The 15,484-nt window shown below is 50.6% G+C and overlaps 2 pseudogenes; one reads left to right on the top strand and one right to left on the bottom strand.

Annotated features, from left to right (window-relative positions):
- The window catches only part of LOC120392981, a 53,655-nt pseudogene that overhangs the window by 16,103 nt on the left and 22,068 nt on the right, over positions 1 to 15,484 (bottom strand).
- LOC120392982 lies at positions 178 to 14,391 on the top strand (annotated as a pseudogene).

The following is a 15,484-nucleotide window of genomic DNA, read 5'->3' as shown; positions in this document are numbered from 1 at the left end:
GCCGAGCCTGCCCCGAGCCCCGTACCCTGAGGAGGACTGGCCGAGCCTGCCCCGAGCCCCGTACCCTGAGGAGGACTGGCCGAGCCTGCCCCGAGCCCATTACCCCGAGGAGCTGCCCGAGCATCCCCCCGACCCGTGTCCTGAGGAGCAGCCCGACCTAGTCAGCCCTCAGCACGACGAGGAGCCCATGGTCTGGGACCCCGCTGCGGACACCCGCGATGAGCAGGTACCCATGGAGGGGGAGATGGGAAGTAGCCCGGGGGTAGCTGACCCCAGTCTGGCTACTGCAGATTTCGAGCCGATGTCGGTGTGTTGCGGTCAGGACCCCACCGACACAGCAGCAGACTAACTGGGTCTGAGACACAGTGGAGTGGGAGGGCCTGTGTCCCCCCATGCCACCGCCTCACGGGTGGCAGTCTCCCCCTCACATCAGAGCTCAGACCCAGAAGTCTGGACTCACCTATTGTTGCTGCTCAGCTCCTGCTTAAAGATCTGAGCCCTGAACTATTGTTTGCTCAGCTCCTGCTTAAGTAGCTGAGCCCCTTGAACTACTGTTTATTGCCCCGCCCTGACTAGGGCTAGGGCTTTACTGACTCTGGGTGCTCAGCCCCTGCCTGAGGGTCTGAGCCTAGAACTGCTGTTTGCTGCCCCACCCTGACTGAGGGCTTGGGCTTCGTTGACTGTTTATTTCTGCTCAGCCCTGCCTGAGGGTCTGAGCCCTTGGACCTTCGGAGACTGAACTGCTGATTTAGGCCATGTAGTGACGCGGCCTGGCTCCTGGCCACACCCGAGAGGGCCGAGCCCCCACACCGGACTCTTACACGCCCCCAACCCTACCTGCGAAGCATCTGTCTGGAGCATTTAAACCACTCCCCCGCCCATGGAGTGTCCCCTTTTTTGACAGTTCCAATATGGTAACCCTACCCTATGGGCCAAGCCTCCACTCCTGACAGTTCAGGCTAACCTCCCTTGGCTGCTTGGCCTGCCTGCCGAGACAGAGGACTCAGGGATTTCCATCAGGCTGCTCGGTTGCAAATGCAGCCCCCCAAAGAAGTGAAGAATGGAAGTGAAAGAGCAAAGCTGGACCATCCGCTGAGCTGCTGCAATCAAGTGAGCAGAGCCTGGGAGAGAAGAGGGAAAGCTCGAAGGTGGCTAGTGGCTGTAGGGAGCCAGGGGAGGAGAAATAAATAGTTAATGAGGAATCCTACGGGCTTTGTCTTGTGTGGTGAAGGGTTTCAAATGGGTCTAGTTATGATCACGTTACACTTGAAAATAGCTGGGGATGGCTGAAGGGCAGGTCTATAAAGGTAAGAGGTCACTCTAGGAGCTTCAAGTCTCAGATTCTGTCCCTACTGCCTGCTTGGATCAGCTGATCTCAACCCAACACGTCCCTCAGGTGGGAGCAGGGGCGAGCTCTTTTTCCGGAGTAGCCGCCAGAATAGGGACAGGATACATGTGGCCAAGGAACTAGAGAGGCCTGGGGGTCAATTGCAGAGTTGCCTGTTAATGCAGCTCTTCTGGGGGAGCACGGTAGGGGACTGTGCACACAGGAGCCCCATTTCAAATGGTGGGGGGGGGAGGGTAATTTAATTTAATTTACTTGCGCACCTGAAAACTCCAGTGTTTTGGCAGGGAAGTTAGCAATGAGCTGGCAGGAGCCCTGTATCTAATTCCTTTATAAAAGAAAGAAAATTAAATCGATATTAGACCCACTGAGCTCTAATACTAACGTGGTCTGACATCTTGTGGAAAATCACTGTAGGGACACTGGTTAAAATGTGACTGTATATCCCTACTTTGTTACTAACTCTGTCGGGAGAGACCCTGCCAGGAGTCCTGGGTTCGATCCCAGCTCTAGGAGGGGACTGGGGTCTAGTGGGTTACAGTGGGGGGCAGATACAGCTCGGTTAGTTATAAGAACATCAGAATGGTCCGAGTGGTCAGATCAAAGGTCCACATAGTCCAGTATCCTGTCTTCAAACAGTACCAATAAGTCTCTGTTTCCTGGCCTGGGCGTTGAGGCTGCATTAGGGGAGGGAGCTTCCCTCTGGGGTTTAAAGCTGGTACCTGCCTCTTCTGATCCCTCCTCACCAAAAGCTTCTGGCCCCTTCATTGCTGTGTCTCTGCCGCTGGGGCTGGAGCAGCCCAAGCAGCAGGGCCGGTGCAAGGAGATTTTGCGCCCTAGGCCAAACTTCCACCTTGCAGCCCCCTCCCCCCACAACAGGAGCAGAGGGGCCCTGAGGGCAGACGTGGGGCTGCAGGGGCAGAACTGAGGGAGGGGCTGGGGCAGAAGTGATGGGAGGGTTGAGGAGGAGAATTAACAGCCGGGCTGGGGACAGGCAGATGTGGGGGTGGCAGGAACACAGAATGAATTAGGATTTGGGGTTTGGGGGAGAAGCTGGAGGCTCCCCAGGAGCAGGGAGCCTGGGAGAGGGAGACCCAGAAACTGCAGAGTGTGACCTACAAGTCATGAGAGAAGGGAGGCTCTAGTGGGAAGCGGTTAGAGGGTGTGGAGGGTCAAGTACAGGGTAGGTTTACCCAAACCGGGGGAAAGAAATGAAAGAATAAAAGAGAAAAAATAAAGTAAAACCAGTGAAAGGGTAGAAGCCTGGAGAAAGTGGCGGGAAACTCAACTGAAGAGTGAAAGCCAAATGGTGCTGTGAGGGGAAATGCTCTGGGGCAGGCGGCAAGAGCGAAGGGATCTCAAGCTGCAGTGGGGATTCAGGATCCAGATGCCCAGCAACTTTAATAGCTCTTAGGCATGGATGTCAGTCACGTCCATACTGACTGTTACCGGACCAGAATAGCCATGGTTGTTATGAAAGGAAAGGAATTGCTCCTTGGAAATTGATACTCACCACTGGAGCCTATTTAGTTGCACTTAGTATTGGGCAAATAACTGACTTTTGCTTCACTGGCAGTTTTGCACACACACACAAAAAATCAGCAAACCAAACAGAAAATCATTATTGCAGACGGCAGGACTGGCCTCGCTGGCAGGAGCAATTTTAACTATTTGGACCCACTTTGATGCTAAGTAGGACCTGCTGTTTAGGTTTCTAACATGTCGCCATTTCTTATTAATTGCCCAAACATCTTCTCATTGTCTCTCTTGCTGAAGACAGATTTCCAAAGGCGGTCAATATCCCAGCCATGTCATTTTGTCCCGCCGCTACATACACGAACAGGCCTCCTTCTCCAGCATGTTTTCCGCTTGTTGGATAGAGACATTCACTTACTCAGCCAGTAGGTCTAACAGATCCTGATAACGGCAAACACGCAGTGATTTCGCCACACTTGCCTCCAGTGCCGACAATGCAGCTTCAGCTTCCGCTGGTTTCGCAAATGTATTGATCCCTTTGTTAAGCTTTTCTTAGACATTTCTCATTACCAGGTAGGGTGACCTGACGGCAAGTGTGAAAAATTGGGACGGGGTAAGGTAATAGGTGCCTATATAAGACAAAGCCCAAATATCGGGACTGTCCCTATAATATCAGGACATCTGGTCACCCTATTTCCATGTTAACTCCCCTCCCAGGTTTGGGGTTAGTTCAAATCAGTTGCTTCTAGCTTTGTAGCTACTTTATCTTTTATTGGCCTCACAAAGGTGGTTACTCTGTAGCACTAAGCATCACTACTCTGCCATACCTTAGACACGCAGCATTCTGCTAAAGATTAAGCTGTTCAATGCTATCAGAACAGATTCTTAAAAGTCCCAGCAGGCTCTGTCTCAGGGCTAAATGAGCTTCCTCCCCTGGACCAGCTGTTCTTACGGCATGTTACGCTCTTGGCTTTTGTCAGCCCAGGCTGATTTGGCGGAGGAGGAAGGGGGATACGCTGTTCACGGTGATGGGGTGTATGGGCCCTCACTGATCCAGTATTGACTAGGTGCCCTGCCCTCAACAGGTGCAGGGCCTGCTCCCAGCGGAGGAAGAATTTAAAAGGACACCGTAGCCGAGGAAGGGGGAATGAACTGCATGTGGCACCAGGCTACAAGGCTGGTGCTGAGAGCTTGCCAGGAGCGGCAACATCTTTGTGAGGGTTTCTCCAGCAGCAGGGACGGGATTCCTCCCACCCCCACCCCTTTGGGAGATGAAAGCCTGAGAGAGATGGACTGACTGAACTGGACACAGAGACAGAGGGCAATCTGCTAAGCCAGCAGACTGAGGAGCTCCAGATGGGTAGGAGGTGACAAAATTTGGGGCTGGTCAGTACCTGAACTGGACACTTTGAGAGCCCCTCAGGGAGCTGAGCTGACCCCCAATGGAGTGGACGGGCCTGGGCCTAGGTTTGGGATGTAGGAACTGTACAGGCTTGTCGGCAGTAAAGAAATTGACACTGATACAAACTCCTAACATAGAAGCACCAAGTGGGATTTACACCATTGTAGCTTAATTCAGCAACCACATGCAGATACGTACCAGTGTGCACCTTGTGGAATGCGTCTGCACAACATACACTCCCTGATGAGGTCCAGCTCCTTACGTGGGAAATAATGGCCCACGTGGGGGAAAGATTAGCGTATTTCCAAGCTATCTGATTTGTCCAAATGAAGAAAATATTAGAATCCCAAGATAAAATAGGCGCCTCATGAGTCATGAAAATCCCTTTCTTGATTTGATACAAATTAACATAATGGGTTATGGGGGGGAGCTGACGTGAAAATGCCCTGGCTTTGTCCAGGGCTGGCTTTGTCTGTGACATCAGCACTAAGGCAAGGCATAAAACAGGCAAACAGGGGCTCTTTGGCTCACAGAGTCCAATCATCGGAGGAAGGAAGCAGCATCGCACTCCAGAACTCCTGCTTGACACACAGTAAGTACTTTAGCATGTCTGTGTGCCAGCCACACACTCGCAGCCAGAGGTAAACTGGAAGGGGTTGGAACTGCACCTTATTTGAATCCACTGGTTTTTCCTCCACTCTTTGTTTGCTTGTGTGATGCGTTATCTTGGGGACGCAGCCAGGTGTTTTCATGCAGTGACCCTTGTGTGCTGTGGCAATGTGCTTGTTCGCATGTTTGAAGTTTTGGTGTGAGTTTTTCTGCACATGAATGTCTGTGTACTATCCATCCATGTGAGCAGTGTTACACGTTCAGCAAACAGTATTTCCCATAAAGTGCTCTTTGCTGAAAGTACATGAAGCCTGCAACGAAAGGCAAGTGTCCATACACAGTGCGAGCCTTTGAGCTTATATCCAAATGGCTTCTAATTCTGTTTTCCGTGACTGAACTATAACCGCTACTACAATGTTGTTTGCATGGCAAACAGGTATTTTCTGTCGATTGAGTTCAGAGCCTTAGAATTTTCAAAAGGCCTGCAAAGGAAAACTGACTTTGTCTGAGTCTGCTGCCGATGCTAAGAACATCTGAAACAATACCTCTCATCCCTTGTAGGTTGTACATGCTCGGTTAGCTCCTGAATTCCAGGCGGTTGAAGAAAACAACATTGGACATGTTAGGCATCTAGCCTGTGCATTTATACTCAGATATTAACCTCATTGTTTAAGACCCATGAAACCTCTAGTAAAACCCAATTGGAATAAAAAGTGGGGAAGCCAGAAAAGAGTAAAATGATGTGTTCAGTTTCTGATCGTATTATCACCCGCAAGGATGGTGATTGTGCATGAAGTTAGGCACCCGCAGCTGGGTGCGCTCGGTGTTAAAAACTGTGCCCTGTGTGTCTTAGGTCACACCTGCTTCCTTCGCTGACCCAGTTTTTGCATGAAGTTCCCACTGCAGATTGAGCCAGCTCTGGAAAAGCAAGGTGGAATCTCTTCTGTCTGTTGTATCAGCAGCAGAATTGCCAAATTCTGGACGTCCTGATGGCAGAATCTTTATTGCTGATGTAAAAAGCCCTTTGATTTTCAGAGCCTGGCTTGGATGTTCAGGTCTCGCACTTTTCAGGGGGAAATGGCCTTTGATTGAACTGAGCACTCTGCTCAAGCTAGAACAGCCACAGGTGCCATCACTGTCATTGAGAGGTCAACTACATGACACTTGAGCCTCCCAGGAGCCGTAGGAACTAGAAATGGGCTGGGTGGGAATGCTGTTCTTCCACTGATACTCAGAGTTACCACCTAAACATCTGCACATTAACTGGTGTCCCCGGGCCATGTCCTGCAGCAGTGGGGTGTGGACTGCCCAAAAGTCTGTCTTTGTCCAAATGGGGCAATGGACAAATGCAGCAGAACCTGCAGCCAGATCCCACTCTCATTCCTAGTGCATCGGCCCAGTGACCGTCTTTTAAATGTCCACACTCCACTTGAATGGTGAGGGCGATGCATTGAGAGTGTGCCAGTTGCACGGGGAAGCACTGGTGAGGAGTTTTGACTCCCATGCCCGGTATGTTCGGCTGCATGGTTGCCATCAATTTAAACGAGAATGTAAGAAGCACGGTGGAAATTGTGCCATAAGGGGTGTGAAGAAGCCTCAGTGCTCAGAGTCCGTCTCTCCCAAGGTTCCAGAATGCATCTGTTATCTGTAGCACAGAATTTCACATTTTAAAATGGAGTGCACCCAGCGGCGGGTGCATAACTTCATGTACAATTATCGCCGCATGCAGGAGAGAAACCGTGAGGGCTAAAAAGGAGGCGATCAATGGTGATACAGCCCAGGGGAAAAGAACAGGTGTGGATGGACAGAAGGTTCTCTAACGATTAGCACATTTCCTTCCGTTGGATATTTGCTGCTATAAGGTTCAAACTCAGCAGCCTGCTGGCAGCGCTATAACTGCAATCAGCTGGCCTTTCTGGTAAGAGATTGCCAAACAGAGTCACTTCGTTTCTACCTGGAGTCCCAGGGTGATTCCCAGCAAGGGGAAGGGCTATGTGACTTTGTCAGAGTAAATGACGCTGACAAATTGAAACCACACACCAGCTCAGTGGTGGGAGGCATCGGAGTAAACGCAAATCGAGCCTAGGACCGCCATCCACTGACGGCTCGGCCAGTTACAGGTGTGAGAGTCAGGGCTTGTGTGGCTCTGTCATGGGACTCATCCTGCTCTCCCAAAGGGGTGCTCCTGCAGTTCATAGGAATTAATGGTGTAGCCAGTGCTAGGTTGCTGGAACCATCAACCTAGCTACCACCTCTCAGGGAGGTGGATTAACTACACCGATGGGAGAATCTCTCCTGTCAGCATCGGGAGCGTCTACACCAAAGCGCTACAGCGGCGCAACAACTGTGCTGCTGTAGCATTTCAAGTGCAGACAAGTCCTAAAGCACCTGACTTCCAGCCCTTCACTAAGGCACCTGAAACCCTTCTTAGGATGCCCGCTAAGGGCCTGCTGACATCCCTGGAAAGACTCCCAGTGGGCTTTGAGCTGGGCCCGAGAGCTCCAGTGTCTGCAGTGTCAGACGTAGGGGTGCAGGAGGAGTCAGTCTGACAGTTGTCTTTGGTGTCACTGGGAACTGCGTGGCTCCTTCCCCAGGCACAGCTTTCAGTAGGTAGCCGTCCCCACCGAACACCTTCATGGCATCATCCAATTACATGGATTTCCTAGCATGATTCAGACCAATAGTTTGCGGGTGTACAGCCCCGCCCACCCCCCAAGGATCTCAGCCTGCTTAACAAACATTCATTAGGCCTCAGAACCTGCTGCCAGGAAGTATTGTGATACCTGTTTGACAGACAGGAAAGTGAGGACTAAAGAGAGTAAGGGCCTGGCAAGGGTCAGCGATAGAACCAGAACCAGAAATCTACCAGTTCTGGGCCCCAGCCCAATGGTCTCACCACTAGCCAATCCAGCTTCAAGTTCTGCTGGCCTTAGTCATGCACGTGGGCTCATTGGGCCAGAGCTTGGATCCCCTACAGCTTCCCCTATATTTTTCTAACCATTGCTTCATTAAATGACAGCCGGCCTTCCCCCCGCACCCCTCAGCACGAGTTTCCTTTTTATTCACACCAATAAGAAATGGCTTCCAAAACGCCCTCTCTGATGTGCTAGGGAAAGAATTAACAAGGTAGTAGGACTTCGCACTGAGACTGTAGGTTACAATGAACACTTACACTTGTGTTGACTCCTCACGCATGACTCCTTGGTCATTTATTTCCTAGGCTGAAGACATCTGTCTATTTCTGAACCACTTCAGTGTTTTAAGCAGGTCAGTAACTTGGATAGAAAATAACAATGAACAGAAGTAATAGACCAAGAAGCTTTTCAAAGCAATTCTTTTCTTACAATGTCTTATGGTCATTCACCAAGGAGTATACAAAAAGGAAGAGCAATCAGAGCTAGTCGGGAATGGTTTTTACTCAGTGTTTCTCATCAGAACATGCTGATTTATCAAAAACCAAAATTTCTCATGCAAAAGGGTCAGTTTTGATTAATTTCTTTACTTGACTTTTTTTGAAAATGTTCAGAATGTTTCATTTTAGCATTTTTTGAAATGAAAAGTTCTGATTCCTAAACAACTTTTCATTTCAAAATTTCAGCTAGCGATAGTTAAAGAAATTAAGAGTCAAAACTGAAATAAAACACTTTGAAATGATCAAAATGAAACATTTTGATTGACCCAAACTGATTTTTTTTTTCAAATTTTCAGTTTAGGAAATTTTTGAGATTTTGACTTCTCATCCCGAGTCAGGATGGGGAAAAAATTTTGTTCCCATTTCCAGTAACCATGGCCAGAGGGGCAGGAGTTCACCCCTTGCTCCTAGAGAGGAAGGCAGAAAAATAAACAGCGGAGGGGGTAGGGAGGATGACAGGAGTATTTCATTTATAGGCAAAGCACTTTGTTGGTGCTTCATAAATATTACAGGAGTTGGGTGGGTGAGGTTGCGGGGCCTGCAATGTGCAGGAGGTCAGACTAGATGATCCTTTTGGCCTTAAAGTCTATGAGTCTACACACACTGGGAATTGACAGTCTGCTTAGGACAGTATAGTGGCTGCGGTTGTTCCTTGACTTCAAGCTTTTCCAGGTAGCACATCAGGAGATGGACGGAGGGGGAGAGTTGTTCTATGATCCTTAAGATCTTGACATGCCTCTAACTGTGCTCAGAGGAGGTGTCTTGGATTCTTTATGTGCCCACGGCCCTCAATCAGATCACAGCCCCTTTGTGGCAAACACACGGTAAAAGACAGACCAGGCCCCGATGAACTCGGTCTGAGGTCCTGACCCTGGCCACGCAATGCAGGGTTCTGGTCACACACAGCCGCTTGCAGGGTAAGGGCCCAACTTACGACAAGACACACCAGAGAAAGTCAAAAGCAATCGAACAAGCGTAGCAAACAATGTGAGGGAATGAGGTGATGGAACAATAGATAAGGTGACCAAAGGGTGCACAGCTGATGAATGTGCACTGTAGATGGGTCTGAGTCTTCTTACAAGTCCAAATAAATTTTGAGATGCAAACAAATGCACAAAATACTCTGTCAAGTATCAGAGGGGTAGCCGTGTTAGTCTGGTTCTGTAAAAGCAGCAAAGAATCCTGTGGCACCTTATAGACTAATAGACGTTTTGCAGCATGAGCTTTTGTGGGTGAATACCCACTTCTACTCTGTGCGATCCCCACTGTCCATTAATGAGCCATTAGCAGTTGTCACCACCAGTGGCTTCGTGACACACAAGTAGGCCTTGAGGAGAAGGAGGCCTGGGGTGGCAGTTGTGAGGGCTAGTTGGGACAGGAACTCTCTGCACCTGGGAAGCATGGGAGAATTGGACAGACAGGCCGACAAGGGCGGCATCGTCGGCAGAGTGGAGGCAGTAGGCCCAGACAAAAGAAGCGCAGGTAAGGAGCCGAGCCATGAACGACATTAACAGTGAGAACAAGACGTTTAACCGACTGCAGGGAAGCAGGGTGACGTGGTCATAGCTACAAGGTCAGAAGACAATCCCAGCCGTCAGACAGGAGGGAGGGGCTTGACCTGGCTGTCGGGAGGCCTGGAAAGGAGGTTGCAGGATCGAGGCCAGAAATGACGAGGGCTCAGAGAGTTTTTATGTTCCTTGGTGCCTTCAAAATATGTAGCTTTTGGTGCAGGGCTCAATCATCTCCAGGGCAGAGTACTCTCAAAACTCTGGGCCCAGGGCATTCACTCGCACCAACACCCCTGATGGAGGGAGCAAAGGTGACGGATCTCCCCAGTGGCTGTACTGCCAGGACTTCCAAAGCCAGCAGCTACTCGGCGGCTTTACGGATGGATGGGCAGCAGAAACGATTAGCCCTGGCTGTGTTACATCTCTGCCATGAGCAATGCAAATGGGTGGGACAATGCTGGCCTGCCCACTGCCCCTTTGCCCCCACCCCGCCTCTACCCCAGCCAGCTCCTTGGACCATGTCACAGATGCAGTTACCAGCTCAAGGCATCGGTGCCTGTGTCACTCTGGTGGTACGGCTTGCAGTCCTTTCACTGCCCTTTGCTGCCCTAGAGTGTTGCTGCCGCCGAAGCGCCCCTTGTGGCCAGGGATGCCTCTGCAGTGTCTTGCCTCTAGCAGCCCCTTATGGGCCCCTTAAGCACTCCAGAGAGTCTTGTACCCAAAGCCGCCAGGTCTCAGCCCTCTGGCCTTTGCTTGCCCTCCTGCTCCTTCCTCCTCTCAGCCAGCCACACACCTGCCGCATCCTGCTGCCTCTTATATTAAATCACCTGCATCCGCTCAGGTGAGGCTCCTCTTGTACTCCGGCCTGGCTTAGCCCAGACTCCAGAACCCAGGCAAGCCGCCCTGTTACATGCCCACAGAGGAGACGCTCAGGTGTGCACCTGGGTGTGGTTTCACAGGTAAGTTTAGGTCTCAGGTTTAGTTGCAGCTCCAAAAAGGCAACTACTCACTCACTGCTTAGAGTGATGCCAACTCTCGAGATGTTTTATCCAGTTTTCGGAATCCAGAGATCGCACAAGAGTCTTGGCTTTCATCAAAAATGGTTTTTCGATCTACTGGCTGAGGAGAAAAGCTTGAAAATATAACCCAAGTGCACTGTAGCAGCTCAGAAACCAGACTGACAAATAAAAAGAAACATGTGTGTGTGTGTATATATATATATATAGATATATATATATTATGATCATAATCTCATGATTGGGGGGACCTGACTCATGACTTTTGAATGACTAAGGTGTGGTTGACAATGCTGATCATGCATCCGTTCCCACTGGTGCTTGGCAAAACACTTTCAGGGGAACCTTTTTTCCATTGGAAAAATGCAGTTTTGTCAAAGTCCAACTATTTTGTGGGAATGTGTCAATTCTGACAACATTTTAGATGCATAAAGAACCAAAATGAACCGTTTTGACTTTCTGGTTTTGTTTCGATAATGTTGAAGTGGTTCATATTGATAGAGTCAAAACACAGCGTTTTGAATCTCCTCATTTTCATTTGTTTCGTTTTGACTTTTATATTAAACCGTTAATTGTAATGTATTTAAGATTGATGGTTTAATAGTGTGTATTGCTTTGACATTAACTAAACAAAACATTTTAATGGTTCCAAATTTAAAAAAATCTTGGAATTTTTATTTTATGGCAATTTCAGCTTTTCAGTCCAATTTGGAACAAAACCCGTTTCAAAACGTTGGCACTTCCATGTTTCCTCCAGTTTCCTGGGAACAGCTGTAATTCCTGTTATTCAGTGAGTGTCTCTCCAGAGAGTGGATTGATTTGCTCACCCCACCCCCACCCAAGATGAGGTCTCATTAACTCTCCTGGTCTCTGTTTCTGCAGGCTGGACTCACACCTTGCTAAATTCCGGCACCAGCCACAAGCCTTGGGGGAGCTGAAGGGAATGAAACTGCTGGCTGCCTGCTTCATGTACCTGCTGCTCATCTGTCTGGCCCTGCCCAAAGCCGAATGCCGACTCCACGAGCGATCCATGGAAATCAGGAGTAAGTCCCTGTAACTGCAGCAGCCAGGCCAGCTCCTCAGCTGGTGCAGACTGGCGCAGAGCCACCCCAAATGGCTCTGCTGCCCCCCCCCCCCCCGTATCTCTGGCCACCCCCCGAGAATTGGGCCCAGCACAGAAGAGCCTAGGAGGTCGGTGACGGTATCAGTGGGTGGCATGGCAGGGTCAGTGTTTAATAGAGAGGCTTCTCCTGTCTCTCTCCCATGGTAGCCTATGTTCAGAGCCTGGTTTAGTCACAGGGTGGAGAGTCTCCAGAGCGCCCAGGCGTTGAACAGGGTGTAGTGCAGAGGTGCAGGAGCAGCGCTGTGCGCGTATGAAGTCTGCCCGCACTCAGAGCACCTCAAGCCACTCTGCCTCCTCCCTGTATCTCCCCGTGCACACTGACCGCAGCCGGGCATAAGCCTGGCATGGCAGGAGCAGGGTCTCCTTGCACGCACGCACACACCTGTGTAAGGACCTGTCCCAACCTGACCCCAAACACGTGGAGTTGTTCAAATGCAGCAAAAGTTTTTGAAAAGGCCTCTGGGTTAAGGCTGTCATTGCTAGTTACTGTGTGCTCGGGCCTGTGTAGCAGCGCCCTCTGCCGGTGAACGTGCAACATTGCGGGTCACTGCAAGGCTAGAGGCTGCAGCGTGAGATGGCTGAGCTTTCTGTCCTTTCATTATCTAGGCTTTGATCTTGTCCTTCCAGAATCCCCCTCTTGCTCCTCCCTCACCCAGCCACTCTGCTCTGGCTCAGTCCAGGAGCTGGACTTCAAAACGGTCCTTTAGAGAGACTTCAGACACTCTAAAACAATTCCTTACATCTTTTCACCCCCTTCCACCCCCCCACCCCCAAGGCCCTTCTCCCCACCAACGCCAACAAAGGGCCAACAGACGGAGTTTCCTGGCCCAGCCGCGTTGCAGATTCCATGAGCCAGGAAAAGTCTAGAGGAACTTTCCAGACAGCAGAACTCAAAAACTTGCAGTTTTTAATCGGCCTGTCCAGCAAATCTCTTCCTACAACGTGTGTCACGGCAGCACCCGGTGGCACCCGACGCGATCAGGCCGCTCTGTGCTAATCGCCAGGCACACCCCTGGCAGTAACAGCCCTTCCTGAATGAGTTTGCAATATAAACACACCAGACACAGGGGCGGTGACTTTCTCGAGGTGACAGGCAGGGTTAGAACCCAGCTCTCCTGACTCCCCAGCCCACCTGAATTAGCTTGGGCAATGGAGTTGCCTGGTGCTCTGGTGGTGGGGCAGCCTATACACACACCGGGCTGTCGGCAGTCTCAGGATGACAGGGCCCCACGTGCTCATAGCACAAAGCCCATGTTCTAACTGCCGCGAGGACGCACAGGTCGCATGTCAGCAAGTGAGTCACTGCAGAGCCAGAGAACTAAGCACATGGGCCAGATCCTCAGCGGCTGTGAATCAGCAGAGCCCCACTGATTTCAAAGGATCTGCTCCAAGCCAAGAATGTGGCCCTTGGTTCCCGTCAACCCGTCAGGGCCCTGTTTGCGCTGCGTGGCTCAGGGTGCCTGCTGTTGGTTTTTAGCGGTGGTTGTGAAAGGGGCTGGACGGCAGTCCCTGGAGAATCGAGTCCTGTGCTTCTCCATAGGCCTGGCACAACGGGAACCAGACAGGGGAAGAGGGTTGCACCCCATTCCCAGTGCCCTGAGTCACCCAGTCCTCTGTATGGCTACCCCCTTCCCTCCTGCATTACTGTGCAAAAGACATTGTCATTTTAAAATAAGCGAAGGCCACGCCACCTGCTCACCACCGGCAATGACAAGGCAGGTGCAACCACTGGCAAGTGTATGTTACAGGTTGGGGCCTGAGCCTGAGCCACAGAGGATATGAGCGATCACAGCCTAGAGCTTGGGAGCTTTAACTCCAGCTGGACCAGTCCATGGTTTTAGCTCGGGAAGTCCCTCCTTCTCCATCCCAAGCAGGTGGCTGTGACACATGCTCAGGAGAATTAGTCCTCAGCCTCACGTTCTAAAGACTTCCTGGCCTTTGCCTTCTAGACCCTGATATCGACCCTTCCTGGTACACGGGGTGTGGAATCAGACCCGTGGGATGGTTTGGCCGAAGGAGAGCTGTCGTGAGAGCTCCTGAAGTCGGGCTATGGACACAGGCAAGCTTGCTTCCCTCTAGAACAAAGCAGTGAATCCCTTCAAGATGAATGAAATGGCCAAGACAAAGAATGAATTTGAATGATGATAAGAAAAGACCCTTCTCCTCTCTCCCTTCCACATCCCAGCCTCTCTTCTAGGCACATGAAAATGTTTGGTCTCATTTCAATGTAAAGTATCTTTGTGGCTATAAATGATAGAAACCAAAGAGCAGTTGCTAACTCCAGTATTTTTGCAGACAATTTCCCTCTTGTCTGTTTTTTCTTTTTCTCTCCCCTGTTCCCCATTTGTCCCCATCTCTGGCTTTTGCTCTTAAATCTAACATGATTTGTGCCAGAAAATTGCTGGGGGAAAGAAATACAAATTCCCATGTTAATTATCTTCCTAGAACATGGGCTCTTTTATACAAACCAAAAAAATAATTAAAAAAATTGAGAAACCGAGCCCGGCACGTGTCTGCTGTGACTTGAAACGTATCAGACTTGTCTCAACTCTCCTGGGCCGTAGGATCTTTAGAACCGAGTGGCGTCACTTTCCCCTGAGATTGAGTCTCTCTTCCTGAACAATTTCTCTTCCACACAATAAAGTCTTTTGACGTGATCACCGGGCAGAGGAGCCAGCGTTTTAGTCTGGATTCTGAATCCATCTGAAAGCAGGTGGAATATAACTGGCCCTACTCCCCTGACCAATGTGTCATGCCAGCAGGAGTAATACGCTGGCGAATCAAGATGACCATTTCAGCAGGCCCCACACAGCTGGCTTTGCAGCAGTCCAGATGGCAGCCATCTTGCCATTGTGCATCTGTGCAGTTCCACCCACCTCCTAGGACAACAAACACTTATTGCTCTGCTGAGGCCTGAGCTGGCGTCTCTAATTCCCAGCTCTGTTAGTCACTCACTGCGGGCCACCCCTGCCGCTCTGCATGAGATTTGCCTATTAGTCAGGTCAGACCAGATGATCTAATGGTCCCTTCTGGCTTAAAAGTCTAGAAGATGCTGAATTAGGGTGACCAGACAGCAAGTGTGAACAATCGACGGGATGGGGGTAATAGGAGCCTATATAAGAAAAAGCCCCAAATATCGGGACTGTCCCTATAAAATCGGGACATCTGGTCACCCTCTGCTGAATCCACGAGGCCTGACTTCCCCTTCCACCAAACTGCCATGTCCAATGTCCCTGCTCTCCTTTAAACACTGCATGCCTGCTGCCCCGCACTGAGCTGGCTGGGCTGAGCTCCCGCTGCTATCCTGCCGTCCGCGCCCACCGGCAGCCAGCCCGGAGTGCCAGGCTGCGCCACGGTACTTGAGAAACACTGCGGAGTAGGCCAGATCCGCTGCGGGTGAAACTCGCCTAGTGCCATTGGCTTCAGTGGGGCTGCAAGCGCCTCTGGAAAAGGGGGATACGAGTCACGCACCACGTTTGGCAGTGGGAGCAATACGCAGCTGCTAGCACAGAATCAGAAATGAGGGTTGCCAGGTGTGCGGTTTCTGACCAGAAAGTCCAGCTGAAAAGGGAACCTGGCGTGTTCGGTCAGAC

The sequence above is a fragment of the Mauremys reevesii genome, unplaced genomic scaffold (assembly GCF_016161935.1).
Source record: "Mauremys reevesii isolate NIE-2019 unplaced genomic scaffold, ASM1616193v1 Contig130, whole genome shotgun sequence".
NCBI lineage: Eukaryota > Metazoa > Chordata > Testudines > Geoemydidae > Mauremys > Mauremys reevesii.
Note: the sequence above shows the minus strand (reverse complement) of the source record. Positions and strands in the feature narration are given on the sequence as shown.